This window comes from Silene latifolia, unplaced genomic scaffold (genome assembly GCF_048544455.1).
Source record: "Silene latifolia isolate original U9 population unplaced genomic scaffold, ASM4854445v1 scaffold_154, whole genome shotgun sequence".
NCBI classification, from domain to species: domain Eukaryota; kingdom Viridiplantae; phylum Streptophyta; class Magnoliopsida; order Caryophyllales; family Caryophyllaceae; genus Silene; species Silene latifolia.
The window spans coordinates 343699-362226 of NW_027413140.1; the positions used below are offsets into that span (position 1 = coordinate 343699).

Here is an 18528-nt window from a genome sequence, read left to right on the forward strand (position 1 = left end):
TTGAATTGTGGCTCGCGAGTTAAGGTAACACGATTCTACCGATCCTATTATAATTATTATTGTTCGGGGTTATATGATTTTGTGTTATTTATATGTGTTATATGCGGTTAAACTGATCATTGACAATGGATTGCGACTCAATTATTTGTAATACTTTTATATTTTTCTTATCTTTGTTGATTAATTTTCCGGTGAGACGGGTAACTATTAGTGAAGGGGTAAGCTATTTTATGGGTTTGCGTAATAGCTTTGATGACAATGATTTGGAGATTCTTGAAAAGTTCAAGAAAGTGAATTATGTCTTGTTGGTTCATTATAGTGAGGAGCAATATGCCAATTTTAAGATTAGCGATAATACGATACTACTAATCATTGCTAGTGAGTGGTGATAATGTGGAGAATAAATAATTTGGCCTTTGAGCCGTGAATGCATGTATATGAGGTTTGACGGTTTAAGGTTGGTACGTTATTTTGTATTGTGTTTAAATTGTCTTTCCTTTGATCTTGACTCGCGGGTGAGTAGCTTAAAGTCTTGTACTTTAAGTGTTGAGCAGTTCCTTTAATGGAATATTTGACAATATCGATATTGAAATTGAGATGGAAATTGGTTACTGGTATTGAGTTATGAGTTATGGGGCCTTTGAGCCAAGTTGTGTTTACGGTCCGGTGTGACCATGGTTATTGAGTTATTTGAGTTTGAAATCGATATTGAGATGGAAATATTGTTTTGCGGTTTTATCCGCCAGTTCACTCACCCCTTGTCATTGGTCTTAGGGTCGACGATGAGAATACGATATTTGGTTACTATATTATGAGACGGAGTATTGAGTAAGATGGAGTAATGAGTTGAGATTGAGTTAATTATTAGGATGAGAGAGTGTATTATTGTGGAGTAGCTTTGAGCTCGAGATTAGTTTATGGGGAGTGTTTTTATTATTCTCTCTGTTTATTTTTATTTTAAACTGTCCCGTGTTTCCACGCCATGACCAAAACTAAGCTGCTTATATTGAGGTATTATCTCGTTACTCGCTTTTCCGGTGACGTGTTTTCTCCCTTCGGGGCTACTCGTCATGGGGGTAGTTCCTTTCTGTCTTCTTCGATTTTCTTTTTGGTGACTTCATTTTTGTTCAAAAGGATTTTATTTCAAGTCAAGATTTATTAAAAGTTTTGTAAAAGTTTGTTTACAATTTGTATTATTTCATATTTAAAAGGATTTGTAATAAGATACTTTGTATATTAATTATAATATCCTTGTATTTCGGCCATTTTTTTGTATGTAAAAGTTAGTTTTAATTTAGCCGAAAATCAGGGGTGTTACAATTGGTATCAGAGCGGGTTCTTTCTTGGTTAGGTGTTGAGATCGTCACATCTTAGCACCGCTCATTTGCACTTTTAAAATATTTCTTGATATTTGAAAAAAAGAAAAAAAAAATTTGAGTTTTAAGTTCGAGGACGAACTTTATTTTTAAGGAGGGTGGAGTGTAATACCACTCAAATTTTATAGTGTCTTTATTTTCTATATCCGAACTTCGGGGACGAAGTTCATTTTAAGAGGGGAAGATTGTAATAACCCGAATATTTGGATATTTTGAATGTTAAATTAATTATTAAAAAAAAAAGATTTTTACCATAAATATTAATAGTCAGCTTCCTAACTTTTATTTATCATTCGATTTATATATAAACCCTTGTGTTTATTTTGTGCTCCGTATCAAAATTGTGGTCTTATATTTTCCCTAGTTGGTCTCTCTTCTAATCGTAGATCAACATCTATTTATGATCACCTTACTTTGTTAATCCCCATAAAACAAATCGTACCCTTCTTTATCTTTATCTTACATAATAATTCTACTCTTATTGTACTTTTGTCCTACTCTTTTGATCTTTCTAACCACTAATTAGTACGGTGGTTCCTGTTCACTACACATCATCAATTTTCCTCATCTATTTTCCAATTTGTGATATTCGCGAGTTGATTTTCGAGCGCTTTGTAAGTAATTATTGAATTGTGGCTCGCGAGTTAAGGTAACACGATTCTACCGATCCTATTATAATTATTATTGTTCGGGGTTATATGATTTTGTGTTATTTATATGTGTTATATGCGGTTAAACTGATCATTGACAATGGATTGCGACTCAATTATTTGTAATACTTTTATATTTTTTCTTATACTGTTGATTAATTTTCCAGTGAGACGGGTAACTATTAGTGAAGGGGTAAGCTATTTTATGGGTTCTGCGTAATAGCCTGATGACAATGATTTGGAGATTACTGAAAAGTTCAAGAAAGTGAATTATGTCTTGTTGGTTCATTATAGTGAGGAGCAATATGCCAATTTTAAGATTAGCGATAATACGATACTACTAATCATTGCTAGTGAGTGGTGATAATGTGGAGAATAAATAATTTGGCCTTTGAGCCGTGAATGCATGTATATGAGGTTTGACGGTTTAAGGTTGGTACGTTATTTTGTATTGTGTTTAAATTGTCTTTCCTTTGATCTTGACTCGCGGGTGAGTAGCTTAAAGTCTTGTACTTTAAGTGTTGAGCAGTTCCTTTAATGGAATATTTGACAATATCGATATTGAAATTGAGATGGAAATTGGTTACTGGTATTGAGTTATGAGTTATGGGGCCTTTGAGCCAAGTTGTGTTTACGGTCCGGTGTGACCATGGTTATTGAGTTATTTGAGTTTGAAATCGATATTGAGATGGAAATATTGTTTTGCGGTTTTATCCGCCAGTTCACTCACCCCTTGTCATTGGTCTTAGGGTCGACGATGAGAATACGATATTTGGTTACTATATTATGAGACGGAGTATTGAGTAAGATGGAGTAATGAGTTGAGATTGAGTTAATTATTAGGATGAGAGAGTGTATTATTGTGGAGTAGCTTTGAGCTCGAGATTAGTTTATGGGGAGTGTTTTTATTATTCTCTGTGTTTATTTTTATTTTAAACTGTCTGTGTTTCCACGCCATGACCAAAACTAAGCTGCTTATATTGAGGTATTATCTGTTACTCAGCTTTCCGGCTGACGTGTTTTCTCCCTTCGGGGCTACTCGTCATGGGGGTAGTTCCTTTCTGTCTTCTGATTTTCTTTTCAGGTGACTTCCGCTGCTGTTCAAAAGGATTTTATTTCAAGTCAAGATTTATTAAAAGTTTTGTAAAAGTTTGTTTACAATTTGTATTATTTCATATTTAAAAGGATTTGTAATAAGATACTTTGTATATTAATTATAATATCCTTGTATTTCGGCCATTTTTTTGTATGTAAAAGTTAGTTTTAATTTAGCCGAAAATCAGGGGTGTTACAATTGGTATCAGAGCGGGTTCTTTCTTGGTTAGGTGTTGAGATCGTCACATCTTAGCACCGCTCATTTGCACTTTTAAAATATTTCTTGATATTTGAAAAAAAGAAAAAAAAAATTTGAGTTTTAAGTTCGAGGACGAACTTTATTTTTAAGGAGGGTGGAGTGTAATACCACTCAAATTTTATAGTGTCTTTATTTTCTATATCCGAACTTCGGGGACGAAGTTCATTTTAAGAGGGGAAGATTGTAATAACCCGAATATTTGGATATTTTGAATGTTAAATTAATTATTAAAAAAAAAAGATTTTTACCATAAATATTAATAGTCAGCTTCCTAACTTTTATTTATCATTCGATTTATATATAAACCCTTGTGTTTATTTTGTGCTCCGTATCAAAATTGTGGTCTTATATTTTCCCTAGTTGGTCTCTCTTCTAATCGTAGATCAACATCTATTTATGATCACCTTACTTTGTTAATCCCCATAAAACAAATCGTACCCTTCGTTATCTTTATCTTACATAATAATTCTACTCTTATTGTACTTTTGTCCTACTCTTTTGATCTTTCTAACCACTAATTAGTACGGTGGTTCCTGTTCACTACACATCATCAATTTTCCTCATCTATTTTCCAATTTGTGATATTCGCGAGTTGATTTCCGAGCGCTTTGTAAGTAATTATTGAATTGTGGCTCGCGAGTTAAGGTAACACGATTCTACCGATCCTATTATAATTATTATTGTTCGGGGTTATATGATTTTGTGTTATTTATATGTGTTATATGCGGTTAAACTGATCATCGACAATGGATTGCGACTCAATTATTTGTAATACTTTTATATTTTTTCTTATACTGTTGATTAATTTTCCAGTGAGACGGGTAACTATTAGTGAAGGGGTAAGCTATTTTATGGGTTCTGCGTAATAGCCTGATGACAATGATTTGGAGATTACTGAAAAGTTCAAGAAAGTGAATTATGTCTTGTTGGTTCATTATAGTGAGGAGCAATATGCCAATTTTAAGATTAGCGATAATACGATACTACTAATCATTGCTAGTGAGTGGTGATAATGTGGAGAATAAATAATTTGGCCTTTGAGCCGTGAATGCATGTATATGAGGTTTGACGGTTTAAGGTTGGTACGTTATTTTGTATTGTGTTTAAATTGTCTTTCCTTTGATCTTGACTCGCGGGTGAGTAGCTTAAAGTCTTGTACTTTAAGTGTTGAGCAGTTCCTTTAATGGAATATTTGACAATATCGATATTGAAATTGAGATGGAAATTGGTTACTGGTATTGAGTTATGAGTTATGGGGCCTTTGAGCCAAGTTGTGTTTACGGTCCGGTGTGACCATGGTTATTGAGTTATTTGAGTTTGAAATCGATATTGAGATGGAAATATTGTTTTGCGGTTTTATCCGCTGAGTTCACTCACCCCTTGTCATTGGTCTTAGGGTCGACGATGAGAATACGATATTTGGTTACTATATTATGAGACGGAGTATTGAGTAAGATGGAGTAATGAGTTGAGATTGAGTTAATTATTAGGATGAGAGAGTGTATTATTGTGGAGTAGCTTTGAGCTCGAGATTAGTTTATGGGGAGTGTTTTTATTATTCTCTGTGTTTATTTTTATTTTAAACTGTCTGTGTTTCCACGCCATGACCAAAACTAAGCTGCTTATATTGAGGTATTATCTGTTACTCAGCTTTCCGGCTGACGTGTTTTCTCCCTTCGGGGCTACTCGTCATGGGGGTAGTTCCTTTCTGTCTTCTAATTTTCTTTTCAGGTGACTTCCGCTGCTGTTCAAAAGGATTTTATTTCAAGTCAAGATTTATTAAAAGTTTTGTAAAAGTTTGTTTACAATTTGTATTATTTCATATTTAAAAGGATTTGTAATAAGATACTTTGTATATTAATTATAATATCCTTGTATTTCGGCCATTTTTTTGTATGTAAAAGTTAGTTTTAATTTAGCCGAAAATCAGGGGTGTTACAATTGGTATCAGAGCGGGTTCTTTCTTGGTTAGGTGTTGAGATCGTCACATCTTAGCACCGCTCATTTGCACTTTTAAAATATTTCTTGATATTTGAAAAAAAGAAAAAAAAAATTTGAGTTTTAAGTTCGAGGACGAACTTTATTTTTAAGGAGGGTGGAGTGTAATACCACTCAAATTTTATAGTGTCTTTATTTTCTATATCCGAACTTCGGGGACGAAGTTCATTTTAAGAGGGGAAGATTGTAATAACCCGAATATTTGGATATTTTGAATGTTAAATTAATTATTAAAAAAAAAGATTTTTACCATAAATATTAATAGTCAGCTTCCTAACTTTTATTTATCATTCGATTTATATATAAACCCTTGTGTTTATTTTGTGCTCCGTATCAAAATTGTGGTCTTATATTTTCCCTAGTTGGTCTCTCTTCTAATCGTAGATCAACATCTATTTATGATCACCTTACTTTGTTAATCCCCATAAAACAAATCGTACCCTTCGTTATCTTTATCTTACATAATAATTCTACTCTTATTGTACTTTTGTCCTACTCTTTTGATCTTTCTAACCACTAATTAGTACGGTGGTTCCTGTTCACTACACATCATCAATTTTCCTCATCTATTTTCCAATTTGTGATATTCGCGAGTTGATTTCCGAGCGCTTTGTAAGTAATTATTGAATTGTGGCTCGCGAATTAAGGTAACACGATTCTACCGATCCTATTATAATTATTATTGTTTGGGGTTATATGATTTTGTGTTATTTATATGTGTTATATGCGGTTAAACTGATCATTGACAATGGATTGCGACTAAATTATTTGTAATACTTTTATATTTTTTCTTATACTGTTGATTAATTTTCCAGTGAGACGGGTAACTATTAGTGAAGGGGTAAGCTATTTTATGGGTTCTGCGTAATAGCCTGATGACAATGATTTGGAGATTACTGAAAAGTTCAAGAAAGTGAATTATGTCTTGTTGGTTCATTATAGTGAGGAGCAATATGCCAATTTTAAGATTAGCGATAATACGATACTACTAATCATTGCTAGTGAGTGGTGATAATGTGGAGAATAAATAATTTGGCCTTTGAGCCGTGAATGCATGTATATGAGGTTTGACGGTTTAAGGTTGGTACGTTATTTTGTATTGTGTTTAAATTGTCTTTCCTTTGATCTTGACTCGCGGGTGAGTAGCTTAAAGTCTTGTACTTTAAGTGTTGAGCAGTTCCTTTAATGGAATATTTGACAATATCGATATTGAAATTGAGATGGAAATTGGTTACTGGTATTGAGTTATGAGTTATGGGGCCTTTGAGCCAAGTTGTGTTTACGGTCCGGTGTGACCATGGTTATTGAGTTATTTGAGTTTGAAATCGATATTGAGATGGAAATATTGTTTTGCGGTTTTATCCGCCAGTTCACTCACCCCTTGTCATTGGTCTTAGGGCCGACGATGAGAATACGATATTTGGTTACTATATTATGAGACGGAGTATTGAGTAAGATGGAGTAATGAGTTGAGATTGAGTTAATTATTAGGATGAGAGAGTGTATTATTGTGGAGTAGCTTTGAGCTCGAGATTAGTTTATGGGGAGTGTTTTTATTATTCTCTGTGTTTATTTTTATTTTAAACTGTCTGTGTTTCTACGCCATGACCAAAACTAAGCTGCTTATATTGAGGTATTATCTGTTACTCAGCTTTCCGGCTGACGTGTTTTCTCCCTTCGGGGCTACTCGTCATGGGGGTAGTTCCTTTCTGTCTTCTGATTTTCTTTTCAGGTGACTTCCGCTGCTGTTCAAAAGGATTTTATTTCAAGTCAAGATTTATTAAAAGTTTTGTAAAAGTTTGTTTACAATTTGTATTATTTCATATTTAAAAGGATTTGTAATAAGATACTTTGTATATTAATTATAATATCCTTGTATTTCGGCAATTTTTTTGTATGTAAAAGTTAGTTTTAATTTAGCCGAAAATCAGGGGTGTTACACTTATGTTATGGTTATTCGATAATATTATGGAGTTAGTATCGTGAGGCTATGTTGTAGTTGAGACGTTATCGTGAGCCGTGTTGTGGAAGTAAGCTTGGTTGGCGGAGTTAGTGTTAGATGTCCATGTTTTATAGGTTGGGTTGGAACTTCGGGGACAAAGTTCTTTTTAAGGAGGGAAAACTGTAATACCTCGGTTTTCTAAGTCTGTTACTCGGCCGAATATGGCTTACTCGGCCGAGTAAGTGTATCGTGTGTTTCTGGACAGCTTTCTGCCCAGGAATACTCGACCGAGTAGAGGATACTCGGCCGAGTATACTCTATACTCGACCGAGTATCCGATCCGACGGGTGTTATTTATGCGGTTTTGATTAAAATAATTAGAGATTATATATAATCGTTCGTCAGTTTCAAAAGCCATTTCTTCCAAAATATAAACTACGTTTCATTCTCCTCTAATCATCTTCATCAATTCCAAGGCAAAGGTCGTCGATTGTAGGTTCTAGCATCTTATTCTGTGTCAAACGCCGTAGTAAGTGTCTTATCCTTGTTGATCTATTGTTGTTCTTATAAGTTTACAAACCCTAGTTTGGGTTAATTTGAGGGTTTAGGGTTTGGTCATCATATGTGTGTTGATTGTTGATTATCATTGTTGTAGGTGACGATGTGGTATATGTTATGCATATTGTATGATTGATTGCAGCATAGCGGATTGCGAAAAGGTAGGGTTTCCCTACTTAGTTCCTATTTAATTAATATGAGATTATGTGGTATTGCGTACGATTGGTTGTCTGCTGATCATTGTTGGAGTGTTGGTGTGGTGTTGGTGTGGTGTTGTTATTGGTGTTGTGATGATTGTGGTGGAGTCACTTGCGGGAGTGGCTTCACACCCTAGTTCGCCCTCCGTGGAACCCGCCACGGGAGGAGATGTGCACATTAAGGGACAGGGATATCGCTCGTTTATGAACGGGGTTTAGGTGGGGATTGGCTGCGGTCCCCCAGTGGCGGCGAGGATTACCTGTTGCGATGGGTAATCTGGCAGGGCTACACACTTCGGTGTGTAGTCGGTTACTGTGTGAGATCGGGTGACCGGAGGAGGAGGAGGATGATCAACTGGTTACCTTTTGTACTTGTCTTGCTTTCATTATTCAGTAACTGACCCCGTTGTTGTTTTATAAAATCTGTGGTGATCTATTCGGGGATGGTGATCCATTCGGGGATGGTGAGCAGATTGTGACAGGTGATGCAGTCCTTTAGCTATGGGCAGTCATGGGGAGTCATCACTCGAGTCTAGCTTCCGCCGTCAAGAGACTTAGCATTCATTTCTAGTTGTCTAGCTTTTCCAGTTGTACTTTGGTTTTGATTTTGGCAACATGTAATCGTTAAACTCAGTTACACTTTAATAAATGTGTTTTGGATTGTTGCTTTTGATATACTAACCTCGGGCAACCGAGATGGTAACAGTCTTTCATGCTAGGGTAGTCCTTGGTAATGTACCTTGGTATGAGGGGGTGTTACAAATACTGTTTATATCACCAAGGTAGAGGTGATGATATTGAAGAGTGTTTTCTCTTGAAACACACCATCAAGATATGATCGAAGAGGGCAAGCTTCCTAAACCACCTTCTGTCGCGCAATCCAAGAAAATCGACCCTCTTGGGTCTAATATCATTAAACATGACGAAGAATCATCTCTAGACTGTTCTCATCTCCTCAATCCTCGTGATGACGAAGATATCAATGTCCTCGAAGACGACGATATCCAAAGTGGAATGCTCATGCTTTCCATTGCCTTCAACAAAAAATTTCCAAGTTAGAAGGAGCCATTGATAGCCTAAACTCTCGCCTTTCCAACATGGAGAACCAGCTTGCTGAAATGGGTAAGAAACTTGAGGTCCAACCCCTCAAGATGAAAAGTGTCCAGACAAACCCTCAACCTGACAGTCCTAAAGCAACAAACGAGCCTCTTAACTTTAGTTCTTCTAATCCAAGCATCAAAATCAACAAAGTCAACCTCATGGAGCCTTTGTCAAAGAACTCTCCCAGGTCATTCACAAATCTAGGCATACTTTATGCCCTAGCCTTGAACAAATTATCCTCTTTAGGTCTTTTTTGACCTATAGGACCTACACCAGATCTAGAAAAGAAGTCTAGGTTCTGGGAAGAGAATGCCTATTGCCAATATCACAGGGGCAGGGGACATGATACTAAGGTGTGCCATAAGCTCAGGCATGTGATCCAAGATATGATCGAAAGCGGGAAATTGTCCCGCTCAACCTTTAACTCAAACGGCAAGTTAGGCAATCCTCATAGATATACCACTTATCAGGAAACTCTCCTTGACAGTTATCCTTCCAGTGTTCCCAATGATGAGGACGAGGTGCTCAAATGGATGAATGCTCAAAGCCAGATGCCGAAGCCAGTTGCTGGAAGAGTAAATGTTCAAGCGTGGGCCGAAGATTAAGATTCTGGATCTGAGATCGAGTCAAAGTCCGAGTCCGAGTCCTAGGCTTTTTATCCCATAATTATTTTCTAGTATTTTTCTTTGTGTCCATTTCCATTTCTAGTGACAACCTGGGGGCTGTCCCACGAGTCACATGTCTTCTCGAGTCTATACATTTATTATTCATTTCAATCAAAGTACACTTTTCAATCTAGATGTTCTTTCCTATCTCCTCATTTACCCTTTTTCCGTGACAACAAGAATTGATTTGAGACATTTTAAAATGAACAACGCATGTCAGTCAATGTGAGTGCGCTTAAACGATGTTCCATTCCAAGTTGTAGAGGAACTGAAACTTCATGTTCATTTTCCTTACCTATTCCATGTCTGACAATAGAAACCTTGTTATAACCCTAGTTTAGTACGAGCATATCTCAAGAGATTCTAGGATGAATCCAGACCATCTCCCTTGTTAACGATCCATGACGAAAGGCAAACCCATTCCCCAGAATAAACAACCTGTTTACTAAAGACCAACCCGTTTCACACCAAAGGTGCTAGTCTGACCCAAATCCAAGGTCGAAGTTATACAAGCGAATCCGAGACGATACGAGCCATGATCAACGACAAAGGCTCAATCAAGAGAAATGACCAAGATCACTATCCAAGGCCGCAGTTATGCCCGTAATCCAAGACAAAAGAGTCAAAAGAACAAGGCTCAATCAAGCAAGTCAATGTCGATATCCAAAGTCAAAGTTATCTTCAAAGACCTGAATCAAAAATCTGAGTCTGAATCAAGAATGAGTATAAAATCAATGCTATACAGAATAATGCTAAAGTCTATATAGAATCAAGACATCGATGAAGATGGTCAGCTAGCACCCTCACTTAGCCTTCCACACAATACACACCCTACGTCCTTTCCGAGACCGTTACAGGGAGATAGTTAGGATTTTTGAGAATCCTCTCAAGCTCGTCAAGTATACCCATCCTTTAGGGCCAAGACATGGAAACTTGATCCCACGTCATTTCAACCTACCTTTATGTGCCCAGGCTACATTAAGCCAGGAGACTTCATTTCCAAGCCATATTATAAGCCATAATCCCATCAAGCCTCAACTCCACAAAATCAAGTTCCAGAGATTTGTTCATCAAAGCCTCTTATTTCCGAGCTCCACATTCCAAATATCCAATCCAGTTTCACCTTGACCCAGACACGGAATCTTCAAATACTTTGCTACTCAGAACGGGACGAACCCATATCATCCTTAGGGTCCACTTTTAGGTGTGCTCACATGATAAGGAATTTTTTTACAAACTTAACTATACCTCTTTGGTCGATGATCAGAGGGAGTTATCTCAAATGAGTTCTTCGAGTCACCAAAGGAAATTACCCTCCTGACCCATGCACTTTAAGGTCCTGACAACATAAGCTTAGGCACACATCTGAACTACGATCTGGTTTGATTTCACCTCTTCAGGTGGATACGTAGGCAGTCCTTTCTTACACAAGAAGGATACAACCACAACACCCAAATAAAATTAACCAAACCTCAGAACTACGATCTGGTTTGATTTCATTTCACGTGAATATGTAGGCAGTCCTCATGGACACAACCGTCCCAACCATCAACTTCCAACCTCAATTACCATCCCTACCATTAACTTTCAACCTTAATTATCAACACAAAACCATTTTACAACAATCCCTTTCAATTTCAACCTTCCAACCACAATTTCCATTTATACCTCTTTACTGGGGGCTTCTTCTTGTCGCCCAGTCTTCTTTTTACCAAAAGTCTAGAGCCATCTTCTCATCCTGGGGGCTTCTCTTCCGAGATGCCACCCTTCCTTTACTCCTCTATCATTTGAGTCAAGCTAGTACTCGGTCCAGGCGATGATGAGGTCTTAGATCGATTCTCGAAGTTATCGTGCCTCAAGAAGGATCTCTTTTATAGCAAGATAATGTCAAAAGGCGTCCAAGTAGACAGCTGACCATGGCTTATGCCTTTCATTTATATGCCTTCACCATTCTCTCAATTATTCTACCTTTTGGAACTGATATGCATTGTCACCCATACTTGGCTAGGGGTTGCGCATACTTAGGCAAAATCTGTCAAGGTCATCCGCTGTGTCGCGTCAAATCTAACTCAGTATTGCATCAGTCTATCGTCTTGCATCCTAGTGAGTCAATGTCGTGTCAAGCCCTGTGACTAAAGCCCATTGAATATGCAAAACGCATTACAAATGACAATTTCTTTAAGCAATTTTTAAATAACTTTTATAAAGAAACAAGTTTTGCAAAACCTATGTGCTTCCTCATTTGAGGTCCATGTGCTGACTGCTTACGTGTGTTCCCTCATGTTTTATGTGCTATTTGCCTATTAGATTGCATTCTTGTGTGGCTACTAACCATGCAGGTAAGTATCAGAAGCAGTGCTCGCTCCAACTGGGGGCTTCGTTCAAGTATACATTCTTCCCATGACGATTAAGATGTTCCTAATCGTCGATGTGTTCCCTAGCGATATTTCGTTGCCGCTTACAACCCACATATTTCTCGGAAGCACAATTCGCTTGAGATCGACACAAGTAGATTCAACCTCAAGTTTTAACCAGAGTTCGCTTGAGACCGACGCAAGCAGATTCCCCAGCAGTTTCTAGCGACGTCCTGCTACCCTCAATATTATTGTTTCCTCACGGAGTTCGGCAAAGGTGTCGTTCTCCAGAAGTTCCCAAACCAGCACCTCCTTCCTTAGGTTCGTAAACCCAAAATTAGGATTCCTACCTCTAGATTCTTAGATCCCAAAATGGCTTCCTTTAGGTTCATAAGCCTTTAAGCTCCCACACCAACGTATTTAGGTTCATAAACCCAAAAATCCTATTGGAGTTCTCATACCTCAGAAAGCTTAAACGCACGCGTTTGAAATAAGAATTAGTAACCCCGTAAGTTCCTAAACTTAACCCTAGGATCCCAATTCCTCTTAGGTTCACAAGCCTTTAAGTTCCCATACCAATCGTCCTTTTAGGTTCGTACACCCAGGTTCATACGCCTAGCTCTTTAGGTTCCCAAACTCCCCTAGAGTTCATACACTTCTACCTTTAGGATCACTTTGTCTTAGAGTTCCTAAACCCAAACCTTGGTTACCCCTTAGGTTGAACTTATATTTGGCCTCCTTCCCGTCGATGTTTTCCTTTAGGGCCCTACACCCTAGCACAATCCTTACATATCTTTTAGGTCTTACCCTCAGCTCCTACGCATCTCCGGAAACATCTCGGGAAATAAGTCTCAGGTATGGTTTCTTCTTATGGCTGGCGAGCTTCCTTACGTAGTCTAATAGACTTTAAACGACCCTCCCCGATAGTCGACAGACTCTAAAATGTTCCCGACGACAGGTCCTTGGCTCAGACCCCTTGAGCCGCCTCGCGTCGCCATAGTCTTCAGGTTGTAATCTTCGATTGACCTGATGGCTATACTTTGACTTTTGCCTTGTCCAAGCCTCAGTCAAAGTGGGGGCTCTGTAGATACCTTGTTTCTGCACCTCCCGCCAAAAACCCAGTGATGATTGGGCCGCATGTTTAGCATATGTCGCGATTTTGTGACGTTTTGTAAATCGGTTAATAAAAGGTAACTCATAAACTCTTGTCTACCCTTGGATGTCATATAGGTGTCATTACGGTCGTTTTGGCAGTAATTAGAGTACATTTGGAGTCAGGGTCAAAAACCGTCTTCATTTCCTATAACCGTCAAATCCCGAGTCAAAAGCAATGGGCTTGTCTACCTAAGGTTAGGATGTCATAAAATGTTATGGGTATTTCTCATTTTGAGTCCCATGTCACTTCTTTGGGATAAACTTTTAGTTTACATTACAAAATGTGCATTTCATTTATCTAAAATGACAACCCGACATTTAGGCCCGTTTTACGAGGTGATAACCACTTTTTTGGGTCGGGCCTATTTCACAGAAAGTTTCATATCTTTCTTTTAGCTTTCCAACGCCACCAAAATCACGTTATTTTGAGTCTTGTAGAGAAAGTTATGCCTAAAATATGACAGGCTGTCAAACGCGTTTTCTATGCGCAGAGGAACCTACCCGAGAAAGGAGGCAGTAAGTCATGCGCCTCTTCTAAGGGACGCAGCACCTGCTGCACCTTTTCTCAGAGCTTTCTTTTTGTCCAAGTTTCCGTGTTTAACCTAAGTCGGTTATTTCCGGATCTTTCCTTCCGTATTCTACCCTTACCATAATTCCTCCGTGTGCTTAGTATAAATAGGGAGCTTCGTTCCACATATTTTTCACGCGAGTGTCCGCCCTTCTCTTTTCCCTTTGCATTCTAAGACCGCGCTCTTTGCTTATTGACGTCTACGTGCTTGAACTTTCGACCACGTAAGCTCGGATCCTTCTGAGTACCAGTCTCGTTTGCATGACCGACCAATTTGACCAACTACACTTCAATTAATCAAATCAATTTAATTTAATTCCTCTTACGAGGGCACTTTCATCATACATTCGAGTCGAGCAATCACTAATCGTTAACTTAGTTAATCTCGTTTCGTCAAACATGTAAGTCTGAGGGTGTAAATCCCATGTTTTATTATTGTATTTTGTTATTGTATAAATTATTGTAAGGTTTATGTCGAAAACATGTTTAAAACTGATTTACAAAACCCTTTTATCAAACTTATTTTTGCGGATTAACAGAAGACAGACGTCGAGAAGAAACGCAGCAACTGATGCGCCTCTTCCTGAGGCTGCCGCAGTTTCTGCCTTTCTTCTTCTTCCTTTGTTCTTTGTTGATTCGTCTTTTTTGTTTCGTCTTGTCTTATTTTCTTCATATTTTCTTCTTAATTATAATACATAATTCATAATTATTTATCCCCCTTAATTTCCGACTTAAATCCCAAGTAATCCAATATTTGCGGGTTTTCGTCATTAAAATCAAACCCGGATTTTAGAGATTCGATTCGTTCATATCAAGTCTCTGAAATTCGCCTTTTGTATATTTCATCTATTTATCATCATATCTAACCTCATTAATTTGCATGAATAAACCTAATTTGTAATTAGTCTATAATTCACTTTAATTCATTCTAATTAATTTAAGTTCGTTCTTTATTGCTTTTATGACCAATTCACATGTAAATAATCCGTTAAATTACTTCTACTCGTGTCAAACATTAATAATCGATCATTAAATTCACCAACGAACATTAACAATATGCAGTTCCGGCATCACAGCCAGAACTCACCTCAGGAACAGACGCAGTGACCACTGCGCCTCTTCCAATGGACGCAGCTCTGCTGCGCCTGTTCCGAGGTGATTTCTGTCCTAGAACTTCCGTTTCTGATTTGACCTAGTTTATTAGCTTATGTATTAATCAGCTATTAATCGTAGTATCACCACTAATATGTCCATTTTCTAACCTTAATTATTTTCCTTTTCTTTTCTAAAATTATCCGTCTTAAACGTATTTTCGACGTAAATCATAAACCCATTGTAATTATTATAATTTTAATTATTGTTTATTTTACTTTTATTTTGTACTCTTTATTATCGTTGGTTTGCTTTCACATATAACCAACCTTAAATCCCTACTTCGACCCTAATGAATGTTAAATTACATGTTCACTGACTTAGTTAATTCTCACATGCTAGGTTTAAAACGTTGGATGTTGCATTGCATGCATATAATCGACAACATATCAAGTATAGATAATTTCCCTAATCATTAGTAGAGGCCGCTATCGAGGCGGGCGGGATTAGGTGTTCGATCAAAAGAGCTTCCTAATACGTACCCTCACCCCTTACTCCAGATCTCTGTGAACATCCGTGTTCATTGGCATCCACGAGAGTCATTCTAGACATAGAATGCTAAGGGTAACGAGTTCTTAGTGTCTATGTCATTACTTTGTGTCTTGACATGACGCGAAGTATTCGAACGGTTTCCAATTTTCCACAATAAATTGGTGGCGACTCCACAAATGCAAATGCTTGTCTTCCCAAGCGACCCCGTGGGCCCCTCGTGTCCACAAAAGGGATTATCTTTCTGCAGGCAGGACTGTATTGCCAAGGGTCAATTTTCTCCTTGCTATAGTCTACTGCTTTCTGTCTGTCTTCTGGATTGTCATTCTCTACCGAAAGCATCTTACCGTCTTCCGCATCCATCTATTCATGCTGGCTGTCGTCCTTCTCAAGGCCCTTAACCTGCTTTGCGAGGCTGAGAATAAGTCTTACATCAAGAGGACATGTAGTGCACACGGTTAGGATGTTGTCTTCTACATTTTCAGCTTCCTTAAAGGGATCACTCTCTTCACCCTCATTGTCCTCATCGGAACTGGATGGTCTTTCCTCAAACCCTACCTTCAGGATCGCGAGAAGAAGGTCCTCATCATTGTCATTCCTCTCCAGGTTGTCGCTAATGTCGCACAGGTTGTTATTGATGAGACCAGTCCCTTCGCTCAGGACTGGCTCACCTGGAAGCAGCTCTTCCTTCTCGTTGATGTCGTCTCTTTGCTCTGTAGTCGTCAAGTAAATTCTTTGAACCTCAATTTGTAGTGGAAATTTTGGAATTAATGTATTATTTGTAATAGGAGTTAAATTTATGTTCACCTCATGTTGTGCATTGGTATGCGCCTCGCATATTACTTGTAATGTGATTCTCTGAATTCAAATGTAATTGCGATTATGTTGTTTCCATGGCGCAAGGGTGACGAATTTTATATGTGCAGTTGGCAGGTTACTTCGTGATTTTCTTAAAAAAAAGTCTGAACTTTGTTTCTTAGTAGGATATGAGTTGCAAATTGGGTGCCTTTGTCGGTGTTTTTTTTTCTCCGGTTTTCTCTTGTTCTTCTGGTTGCTGAACTGTTGCTCACAATCTTTTACCCTTTGTTTTGTTTATAAATAAATACAAAAAGAGGAGGGAAGGGTAACAGTACAATAACACTTAAATAACATCAGAATAACACTGGAATAATAACACCAGAATAACAGCATAATAACACGTAGTAAAAAAAAGAGTAAAAAATCAAAGTAGTAAAAAAAATCAAAGTGACACCGGATTTGTTAGAATTTAATCTCATTAATTTACATATTCATATATGAATTAATTTATTTAGTCATAAAATAAATTGTTGATCTTATGCATGCAAACTAAGAAAGAAATAGATAAAAACTCTCTACTATTTGTGAAAATCCTAGAGAAATAAAACTCACTAATCTCTTCTCCTCTTAACCAAAATAGAGGACCACAAATTAATATTTTTGTGTCAAAATTTTAAGTAAGACTAATCCTAATACTAGATCATATTATTTTAGTCTTTAAGAGGTTTCCTAAACTTGAATCGTGTTCATCCATTATTGGAAAGCTCAAGAACTAACAAGAAGGAGATCTTGTTGGTGCCCACAAATGACCGAAATTTAGATGGTGAGAAATCGATTTTCTTATCTCTTCTTATTTAGTTTGCATGCATAAGATCAACAATTTATTTTATGACTAAATAAATTAATTCATATATGAATATGTAAATTAATGAGATTAAATTCTAACAAGCGGTATCAAGAGCCTTAGGTTGTTTGCATGCAAATCGGTTATTGTTTTTCCGAGTTATACAATTAACAAACAAAACTTATAAATTTGTGTTTATTATGAAATATCACGAAATTTATTATGCATGTTAAAGTTTCTGGTACTAAAATCTTTTAGGATATTTTGGTTTAATTTATGGATTTTATTGTTCATTTTATATAATAATGGCATTAAAATGTGATTTTTATGATAAAAATGTCATTTTTGGACTAAAAATAGCTAAACTTTGATTTTTCCAGTGGTTTTTGGATATGTTTTCACATATATTATCTACTGATGGCCTGTAAATTTTCATAACAAAATGAGTTGTTATGCTCGAAATATGTATTTTTCAAGTTAAAATCGTATTTAAATGGGAAAATAGGTTAATATGAGTTATATTTCGAATCTGGTCATGGAAATTTAGTATGTTGTCACATGAAATTTTACTAGATGTGTGTAAAATATTTGGCTATAATGAAGTCTTTATGCATGATTTATGAATTTGTAATGAAAAATCACATAAATAGTGACTTTAATTGGTAAAAATTGCTAAAACATACTTCATGACTAAAGAAAAACGTCACATATTGCATTTTATCTTATATTTCAGATCTAAAATTTAAAAGTTAATAAAAATAATTTTTCTCATATTTTTATGGTAATAATTGATAAATCGGATAAACCGCAACATTGTTTTTCTCGATAAATTTTCGAAATTTTTTAACCTAAGTTTTGAACATTATGAGTGTCATGGTATTTTTCCAGAATGTTCAAGAGTTTAAAATTTCAAATTTCAAATTTTATTTGAAATTGTTATGATTTAATTTGAAGTTTATGGCAAAAATATGTATTTTGAGTCCATTTATGAACAATATTAAGAAATATAAGTTAAGTATTGTCAAATGTTAGTGAAGACTAATTTTGAGTCCTAAGATGGTTAGGGTAATTAACTAGTACATAAATATGATTTTATGTAATTATAGTGATTTTTAAAAGGTTAAATCACGCAAATCCGTAAAAACCGATTAATATACGATATTGGCTCTTTAAAGGCGATTTAGCATAAAATTGGGCATGTTCATACATATTATAATGCTGCATTTTATTTATGATTGTCATATTTTAATTTTATGTAATTTTTGAATTATGTAATTTAACTTAGTATGGCCTTAGTTTTAATTGATATTACCCGAAATGTATGGGA

The 18528-nt window shown here is 36.5% G+C and overlaps 1 pseudogene; it reads left to right on the forward strand.

Annotated features, from left to right (window-relative positions):
• The first annotated feature begins 230 nt into the window (after positions 1 to 230).
• Positions 231 to 16312, forward strand: LOC141637874 (protein CANDIDATE G-PROTEIN COUPLED RECEPTOR 7-like; annotated as a pseudogene).
• The last annotated feature ends 2216 nt before the right edge of the window (positions 16313 to 18528 follow it).